The 10,098-nt window shown below is 38.1% G+C and overlaps 1 long non-coding RNA gene across 1 annotated transcript; it reads right to left on the bottom strand.

Moving 5' to 3' along the window:
* Positions 1-397: 397 nt before the first annotated feature.
* Positions 398-1,109, bottom strand: LOC137572206 (uncharacterized). The gene is made up of 2 exons (XR_011031581.1): positions 834-1,109; positions 398-740 (listed from the first exon to the last, which is right to left on the bottom strand). It is a non-coding gene; the product is annotated as an uncharacterized lncRNA (long non-coding RNA).
* Positions 1,110-10,098: the final 8,989 nt, after the last annotated feature.

The raw sequence follows: 10,098 nt of genomic DNA, 5'->3' as shown, positions 1-10,098 counted from the left end.
CCTTCCACTTTAAATGGCCCACTGTATTTGAATCATATACATACATATCTCGTTGCTTCTTCGATCACTTGTCTTTCGCCTACTACATATATTTTCCTTTGTGTGTATAACCAATTGCGTGTTGGGTGTTTCTAAAATTATTTTATCTACATCGACCTTTGCTCGTAACTGTCTTAATATATAAATGCCAACAAGGCCATCAAAAAATGAATGAAATTTAAATAGCAAAAAATTAAATGTTCCGCGTTGTTGGAACTCATCAAATATCTCCAATGTGCAGTCTAAATCTAATTTGTGTGAGTTTATTATTGTCTTTATTACTTTTGGTTCGTTTAATCTTACATGGTGTTCTGGTCGAACAAATAAAGATAGATCCTGTATCAACAAGAAAACTCAATTGTTTAACAAACACGTTTTTTATTAAAATATAAGGTAGTTCGGTTCCATGCCTGTCTCTGGTTATAAACCCTGGTTGGTTATTGACTGCTAATTGGTTATTGGCCGCTATCGTTAATATTATGTATTTCTACCTGATTGTTATTTTGTTTGACCTTATCCTGTTGGGAATGAATGTTGGGAAAAATTAGTTTTTCTTGTTTGTCCACTGAAGGTTTCTCCGTTATTACGCTTGAACTGACCGCTTTGTTGTTCTCTATTAATGTTATTACGGTTATACGGTTTTTATTGTAGTTACTTTTCTCTCTAATTTGTTGATTTTGTGCCATATTTTGCTTTGGACCCTTAAAATTATTTTAAGATTTAAACAAATTTCGATTAGTTTGACTCCAGGGTCTAGCTTGTCTCTGGTTTTAAAAAATTTCTTGTTCACCTACTGCTAACTCGTAGGCTGTAATAACATCTGTTGGGTCTCTTCCTCGGATAACAGGACCTAGTGATCTTCGTAACCCTTTTAGAAATGTGGCTAAGCATTGCTTCATATAAAAATCTTTCTTTGTTTCCCGCACTGTTTCATTGGTTTCCTTCTCGTCAGCAATATTTATTAAGGCCCTCTGTATACTAGTAACTTTTTTGTAAAGGATTTCTACAGGGTGCCTTTGTGTTGTTAAAATACCCAGTTCAGCTATTTTTTTTTTTTTTTAGCGTTTAATATTGTTGTTGAATCTACTCTTAAATTGGAGCCTAACAACAAGTTTGACATTTTTTTCTTAGTCTACTTCTTAAGATAAATCCTGGGGATACTGCAGGCGGCCCTAATCACTTATTATTGGGTTGGTCTGTCATTTCTTTTAAGACGAGTTCTATTATTAGTTCGCGTAAGGGAATTTGCATGAACATTTGGATGGGCAAACAGTTTTGCAGAATACTTCAGTTGTTGACTACCTATTTCAGATTTTACGCTAGGTATATTTAGGTAATTTTGAATGTTGTCGTTCCGTATGTACCACGGAGCCCCCCGTGATTGATCTTAAGATCTTTGACTGCGCCCATTGTATGATGTCGACATTGCTGATACTTGCATTACGGCACCGTAAGTCCAGATGGGTTTCAGTACAGAGTTGTATAGGAGGACTTTATACTCCAGACGTAGAGGGGACCGAGCATTGATGATCCAATGTAAGCTACTCGCTTTCAGTTTAAGCTGTGACTTTTTTTGCTTCGAAGTGCTTGCGCCAAGTTAGTCTTCTGTCTAGGTGGATGCAAAGGTAACTGGAACTGGTACGTTGTTTAGCATTAGAGCTGTTTCTTTTGTTCAGCGTAAATGTAACATGTTTGCATTTCTGCTCGTTGACCCGGATACGCCAGGTTGCTAGCCATTACTCTACCACCTTGAGGTGTTTCTCCAAATTTGCAGAGGCTTGTATTGGGCATTTGGATCTGCTGAGGATTGCCGTGTCATCGGCAAAAGTGGACGTTGTAAGTCCTATGCTCGTTGGTAAGTCTGCAGTGTAGAGTAGGTAGAGCAATGGGCCGAGTACACTGCCTTGCGGTACACCAGCTTTGATTTCAAAATCAGCCGAGACGGATCCATTACATCTTACAGCGAATTTCCTATTGTAAAGGTAAGATTCCATGAGCTTTTGGGTGTACTGTGGCAGTTCTTGCCGGATTTTGAACATCAGACCCTCCAGCCAAACTCTATCGAAAGCCTGGGCAACGTCGAGAAAGACAGCCGAACAGTATTCTTTTAGTTCGAATGCTGTTCGTATTTCGGATGTTATGCGATTGACTTGTTCATTGTACCATGTTTTTCGCGGAAGCCGAACTGGTATGAAGGGATTGTGTTCTCCGATGCCAGAAATGAGTTTAGTCGGATCTGCAGGACCTTTTCAAAAAGCTTCGAAAGACATGGCAGCAAACTAATTGGCCTATAGGATGATGGCTGGCTTTTGTCCTTTCCCACTTTAGGAATCATGATGATAGTGGACCTTTTCCATGTTCTTGGGAAGTAGCCAATTCTTATTATAGCGTTGAACATTTTGCAGATGTATTGTATGGCAATGATAGGGAGTTCTAGGATCATTTTCGTTGTGATTAGGTCATGGCCAGGGGCTTTTTCGGCTTATGTGGTTTTTAATAACTGCAGCGATCTCATCCGATTAAAGTTCCGAGTACTCACTATCCGTTAATGTGCTCGAAGGGGGAAGTACAAATGAGTTTGATGTTGGATTTGGCTGGAAAACCATTTTAAGATGTTTGGCAAATACGGATGCCCTCTCTTCGTCACTGCGGGCCCATCCACCGGTTGGACTCCTTATCGGTGAAATTGTCTCTGTAGGAGCGCTTAAAGTTGGGTGGGCTTTCCACAGAGGATGTTTAGTGCTGTTGAACTGAGCTTTTCTATGTATTTCCTTTGAGCCCAGCTTTCCTCTTGTCTTAACGCCTTGGAGAGGTTGCGATTGGCATGCTTTAGGCGAAGTGTTGCTGCTGGTGAGCGAGTAATCTGCCATTCTCTTTTTAGACGTCGTTTTCCGTTTCTAATTGTTCTATCCGCCGGTGTAGTTTTAGAGGCGTTGACGGTGATTTTTGGTCCAGCTGGTGGTTTGCGCCCGTTTAGGTGTGATTTAAGATCCTTGAAGACAGGACATCCTCTGTAGTTGGCCGTGTGGTTCCCTCCATAATTACTGCATAGTCTTAGTGCGACATTGTTTCTGTCCTTGGTGCATATGCCATCTTTATGATGTTCGCCGCAGCCAACACACACTGACCTAAGATTGCAATTGTTAGAGGTGTGGTTGTATTCCTGGCAGTTTTTCAACTGCGGTGGTTGGTATATCTTATGGGGCTCCTCTACGGTGATTCTTCTGTGCAATAGGAGCTGATGGTTGTAGATTGGGTGCACTTCATTTGGCTTCGACCGCTTTGCATCTGGTTGGAGCTCGATTATAAAGAGCGGCTGTGCGACTTTGTTCCTGTTGATGATGTTGACAACGGTTTTGACCGCAAACCCTTTTTCGACCAACGCGTCTGCTATTTTTTTGAGTAGGGACCGATGGCTCGATCCCCTTTAACCTGGAGCCCTTTACTGCTTTTTAGTTGGTAGGTATAGAAGTTGATGTTAGCATTACGGAGGTACTTTTCGATGATGCGGAAATTGTCCTCAGCTTGTGTTTGACATTTAATTTCTTTTATGTTTCCTCTATTGAGATGGGTTACAACAAAGTTATTTGCCCCTACTGTTTCTACTAGCTTGAAATCAGGGCGCTGCAGTTGGCTTCACGGATGTATAAAGGAGGTGGTCTAGCCGATTTAACTTTATCTACAGCGCCGTCTTGCTCAGCAAGTTTAGAAGTGCATTTTTTATATTGTTCCAATTTAACTTTATTCGTGTTTGATATAATATCTCGTGGGGTTTCACTTGAATTTTATTTCTTATTGCTTTTAAAATAAATAATCCTGTCGAAGTTTCTTCTAAGCCTTTTATGAATAAAAGTATTTCTTCAACATTTGTAATGAATTCTCCTAATTCTTCTGAATTACCTTCATAAGTAGGCATTGTTTTAATTACATCAGAGATTTCTAAACTACCTGTTATATTTTGCATATCTGTATATGTACTTTTTATGAGCCTGTGGCATGTGCTCATCCAATGATAAATTAGAGATAGGAGATTGTTCCGTGTTTGCTATGTTAACAGTGCGTTTTGCACTTTTTGCTGTGGTTGTTTTTGACATTATTTGAGTATGAGAATATATTAAATCAAACGATGGATATATACAATGTAATATGTATTGAAATAAATGTGTAGACTAAGTGTTTCTTACTGTTAATTGTATAAGAGAATATTAATTTCTTTTTGGATATCTGTATTTAAGATGTGTACTGGGATGCTGGTCGTTTTTTGTAGCCCTGGCGATTGGAGAGAAGAGTCAAAAGTTGGCGAGAGTCGGAGAAGTAGCATCATCGGTGTAAAATTGTCTGCGAGTGAAGTCGATAGTCGTCGGTAAAAATAAGTAGAAGAATCAAGTCGGTTTAAACGTTGTATATAATTAAGCCTAATTCGTGAACCCGCCCTATTGATCCGCCCTATTGATCCGACCATATAAAGTATATATATTTTTGATCAGCACGACGAGACGAGTTCAATTATGTCCTTCCGTCTGTCCGAGTTTGCTAATCTTTCCGACAGTTGTGGGACATACATATGTGACTTATATAAAGCGTTTTGTCGAAACCTCTTTATTGGTTTTCTTATTGTGAGATTTTAGTAAAGTCCTTATGGTGTGGTTTGGAAATTCATTATCCTTTAAAATTCGTCGTATTTCTTTCTTCAATTCTTCATGAAAAATTGGGTCCGATATGTTGAGCATCCGTTGTAAACAACCTCTTGCTGAATTCATTATCATCGACTTCGGATGTTTGGAGTTGAAGTTGATGATTCGTCCTGATGCTGTTGGTTTTTTGTACCATTTTTATTTTCTAACTCTATTGTAAACTTTATGTTTCTGTCAAATGAATTTAGGTTGTCAAGTGTGTTTTGAATCTCGTCTTCTTTAATTATGGCAAAAACGTCATCTACATATTTCGTCTTAACTCTAGGTGATCGCTGTAGTGTTTTGATCATTTCTAAGAGTTCTTCCATAATTATGTCGGCTATTATTGGTGACGCTGGTGAGCCCATAGGCTTTCCTTTTAGTTGTTAATGTTAATTTTGGAATATTAGTGTGCGCTTTTATTTTTATCCACTTTTCCCTAATAGGGTCAATTCTATTGGAATACTTGGAAAAAGTGAGACTACGTCAATTTTTTCACCAATTCTTTATTTTTGGTCTGTAGTCTTGTGGTTGGGTCCTCCCTTAAAGTTCTATATGTATTTAAATCGTTAAGTATACTAACCATTTTTTTTGTCATACTCAGTCTTATCCATTGCAACTGTCTTATTCCCTTTATCTGAAGTTAAAATTAATATGTCATCATTCTGTCTAAGAAATTTCGTTGTTTGTTCCAGTGGACATTCCCCAAATTTTGACGAAGTAAGCATAATAGACCAAGAACAACATTACAACAAACGTTACACTTTGGAAATGCTGCACGTAATAAATACCCCGACAAACAAACATAAGACTTAATTATAAGGTAGATACAGACAACTGCGCGCATTTATACAGGCATTTAGTAGGGACAAGTCAGCGTGTAGCTCCACGTCACAGTGTGCGGACGGTGTTTCTTGTTGTTAAATTAATGTTAAAGTTAATCACAATAAAATGTTTTTATAGTTGCCCTGAAACCGACCACCGATGAGTGGTCGAAATATATCGGAGAATAATATAAGAACAAACTGTTTTTTATTTTGTTTTTATTCACCCAACAATTTGACCTCGAGCCGGCAAAACATACAACTAATTGTTAAAGTGTATAATTATACCCTTGCAAAAAGGGTATATTAATTTTGGTCAGAAGTGTGCAACGCATAGAACGAAGCATCTCCAACCATACAAAGTATATATATTCTTGATCAGCACGACGAGACGAGTTCAAATAGCCATGTCCGTCCGTCCGTCCGTCCGTCCGTCTGGATCAACGCAAACTCCTCCTAGACCGTAAGAGCTACAGAGCTGAAATTTTGCACCTAGGCTTGTATATACTGCAGGCGTTGTATATCTCGGATTCAGCCGGATCGGACCACTATATCATATAGCTCCCATACAAACCCCAAAGTCATGAACAGTGACTTTTCTCAATAACTTCGTTATTTTCTATGCTATTATCGTGAAACTTAATATTAGAGAGTTTATTACGCTTATAAACGACTGTGCCAAATTTGATCAAGATCGGATGACTATATCATATAGCTCCCATAGGAACGATCGGTCGGAAACAGTGACTTTTGTAAATAACTTCGTTACTTTTACCGCGATTGCTTTCAAATTAAACATTTGTTAGTTTAGTATATCTATTAATGACTGTGCCGAATTTGATAAAGATCGGGTGACTATATCATATAGCTCCCATAGGAACGATCGGGCGAAAACAGTGACTTTTGTAAATAACTTCGTTACTTTTAACGTGATTGTTTTCAAATTAAACATTTCTTAATTTAATATATCTGTTAATGACTGTGTCGAATTTGATAAAGATCGGGTGACTATATCATATAGCTCCCATAGGAACGATCGGTGGAAAACTGTGACTTTGGTCAATATCTTCGTTATTTCCTATGATTGTAGGCCATTCTTTCGCAAAGATAAGCCTTTTTAGATAAAACGTTCTTCCACATTAATGGCTAATAGGTAAGGAAAGAGTTTCCAAAAAAGTTGCAAGGGTATACAAACTTTGACGCGGTCAAAGTTAGCCCCGGCCCTCTGGTTTTTTTTATATATTCTTTTGTGATCTCTTTTTTTTTTTGTAGTTTATTTTTTATTATATCCTTGCAAAAAGGGTATATTAATTTTGGTCAGAAGTGTGCAACGCATAGAACGAAGCATCTCCGACCATATAAAGTATATATATTTTTGATCAGCACGACGAGACGAGTTCAATTATGTCCTTCCGTCTGTCCGTCCGTCCGTCTGTCTGGATCAGCACAAACTCCTCCTAGACCGTAAGAGCTACAGTGCTGAAATTTTGCATATAGACTTGTATATGTTGCACATTTTGTATATCTCGGATTCAGCCGGAGCGGACCACTACATCATTTAGCTACCATACAAACGCCAAAGTCACGAACAGTGACTTTTCTCAATAACTTCGTTATTTTCTGAACTATTGTCGTGAAACGTAATATTACTAAGCTTTTTATAATTATAAACGACTCTGCCAAATTTGATAAGGATCGGGTGACTATATCATATAGTTCCCATAGGAACGATCAGTCGAAAACAGTGACGGGTGGGTTTCCCCCCGGGCCCGCAGTTTTCAGAAGGGCGCGCTGACTGTTTGCATAGAATCCATCTTTTCAAATTTTTTTATTTGGCTACATGGTTACCCCCACGCCCTGATTTTCTCTCTGCGGCCCTGTATATACATATATATATATAATTTTTTCCGTATCCATACACACATATGTATATACATATACATACATATATTCCATATGACATTTTACACATACATATGTATATTCCCTATAACATTTTACATATCCATCCACATATACTTATATCCCATATATAAAATTTTACATATTCATATCCATATACATATGTACATATACATATTCCACAAAATTTTTATTTTCGCACACAAATATATATTTTCCCATCACCGCGAAAAAAAATCCCCGCTACACCTACATACGTGCATACAAAAGTCGCGTTTAACTGCGGTATACAGGCACAGTTGCACGCTCGTGTGCCAAAAGACCGGCACAAAGCAAACGATCAAAAGTAGCTGTGCTATATACCCTCGGTTGGCAGGCACTTTGTGGGGTATACATATACATATGCTGAAGGGTCACGTTGAGAAAATGTCGAAATATACTTAATTATTAAAAATTTGTGTTCCGCGTCTTTTTATTCCATATCCCATCATTCAAGAGTCCGTTCCAATTCCGTATCGGTTCAAAGGGCAAAGCTTATTTCTAATTGTCGGTGAACTGATTTTATTAACAAAAGTATGGAGTTTATATAGGGAATCTTAGGCTCTAGGAGGTAACAAATGTTCTTAAAATATCTTATTCTAATGAGACTCAAACCCACGTTTTCGGGGGTTGAAAATTATTATTGTTTTTTGGGCACGGCGTCGGCCACTTGACATCCTGTCGTTGTGATCTTTTGGGTTAGTTTAGAATTACAAGTGTTTTTCCACAAAGTGTCTGGCTGATTGTAATTTTAGTCATATGCTATATTAGTTGTTTGTGACAAAAGTACAGTTGTATTATATTTTCTTTAGTGAATCTGATTTGGTAAAGCCGCTTCAGATGAACACGATGTTTATTCTTAAACATTCTGCAAAGGGCCTCCAAATGTGACGTTTTGGAATTTATTTTTATAGTAGTTAGTTGTCTTATACAAATTAATATTAATATTGTCCTTAGTAAGATAACTGTTGTTAAGCAAATCAATGATATCCTTCTTATAACTGACGTCCTATTCTGTTGTATAGTTTACCAAATTGGTTAACTAATATCGCCCGATGCCTAACAATTTTTGTTTTGGGATAACTACCCACTCCTGATTTGTATTACTGTGCTGACTTCTAGCCTTTTTATATGGTGGAGACTTTAAAGATCAACTAATTTTACCTCTCGGCTTAAACCAATGTGGCTTTTGTTGGTATTTGAATTTTGAGTATATTAAATGTTGTCCCTTTGTAAAGATTTTGCAATATCTGTCCTTTTTGTAATACAGCCTCAGACAATTTGTTACCGGAATCTATTTTGACACTATTTCTTAGATGATCATTATTTAATTTAACCATTGCCTTTTGAGTATTCTCATTTTGTACTGGCTCTGGGATATATACTTTTCCTTCCCCAGATTTTACTTTACCACTGAGCTGAGGTCCTGCCGGGGGCCATAAACTTATTACTTTTACCTCAGCTTTTATCTTACCTCTAAGGTGAGGTACTGCCGGGGGAGTCGAATGCGAATCTTGAGTTTTGTGGTTGAGTTTGTTTTGAATTGTTTTGTATTTATTCTGCTGCAAAATGAGCAAACAATATTATTATTGCATCTCTTGTTGCTTGAATGCTTTACGCTACGTGTACACAATTGTACTTTTTTGGTTATTTCCAGCCTTTCTTGAGGTGTTAGCTCTTTAAACTTATAACACAGAAGTGCGCTATGCCGGGGGCCTTCGCAGATCGAACAACTATCTTTAAACCCCGCAGCCGACGTTTTTTATAATGGTTTTTTTCTCTGCTTTACTCATGGCACTTAGCGAGCAATATCTTTGCTCTAAGTATTCCATGACACTAGATAGCAATTGCATCTGCGTTGTTTTTCTAATCTGACTCTCGAATAATTACAGAGCCTCTCTGTCAAAATTCGGAAGTATAACTTATGTCAACTTCATCGGACAAATTAGTTTTAATTTAAAATTAAGTGCACTGACTTATTAATTATGTCAATCACTCCCTTTATCCTTTTTGCGGATTCATTGTTGATCATCGGTAAATCAACAATCCGACTGAATTGTTCGGAAAATACCTTCCTATATTTCAATTCCAAGCCGTTCCAAGCCGTTTCTAGGGTTTTTGGCAGCGTCCCAAGTTATCCCAAACGTTCCAGCTCGTGTTTGTGGATTTTAATCAATTTCAAAGCGTCCGTTCCTTGGGTGGTTTGGTAGCGTTCCAGGTGTTCCCAAACGTTCCAGTTTTTGTTTTTCGCTAACTTCCAAGCCGTTATGAGCACCAGCCCGTAAAAAGACGATAAAAAGGCTAAGACCACTGTGCCACGCGCAAATTATCGATTGTTGCTCCAAGTCCGAGTCAGAGGAGTACAAGCACTACTACTCCTCCTTCCAGAGCGCCTCAGACCATTTCTAGTCCATTAGCTCTCACTTCCGCAACATTAAGCACGACTTCTCGAGCAAGCCAAAAAAGGTCAAGCCACTGGTACCACTTCCACAGATTTTAGTTGCTTCCACCATGACTTTGCAGAAGTTTATCTCTATAAGCTAATTTCAGTTTCATTCACTTCATTAACCGAGGTCAGCTTATTTACGCTCCAAGTCCGTCGTGATCGAGCTCGAGCGGTG

Source organism: Drosophila tropicalis, unplaced genomic scaffold, assembly GCF_018151085.1.
Source record: "Drosophila tropicalis isolate 14030-0801.00 unplaced genomic scaffold, ASM1815108v1 contig_273, whole genome shotgun sequence".
NCBI lineage: Eukaryota > Metazoa > Arthropoda > Insecta > Diptera > Drosophilidae > Drosophila > Drosophila tropicalis.
The sequence above is the reverse complement of the archived record's forward strand: the minus strand, read 5'-3'. Positions and strand labels throughout refer to the sequence as shown.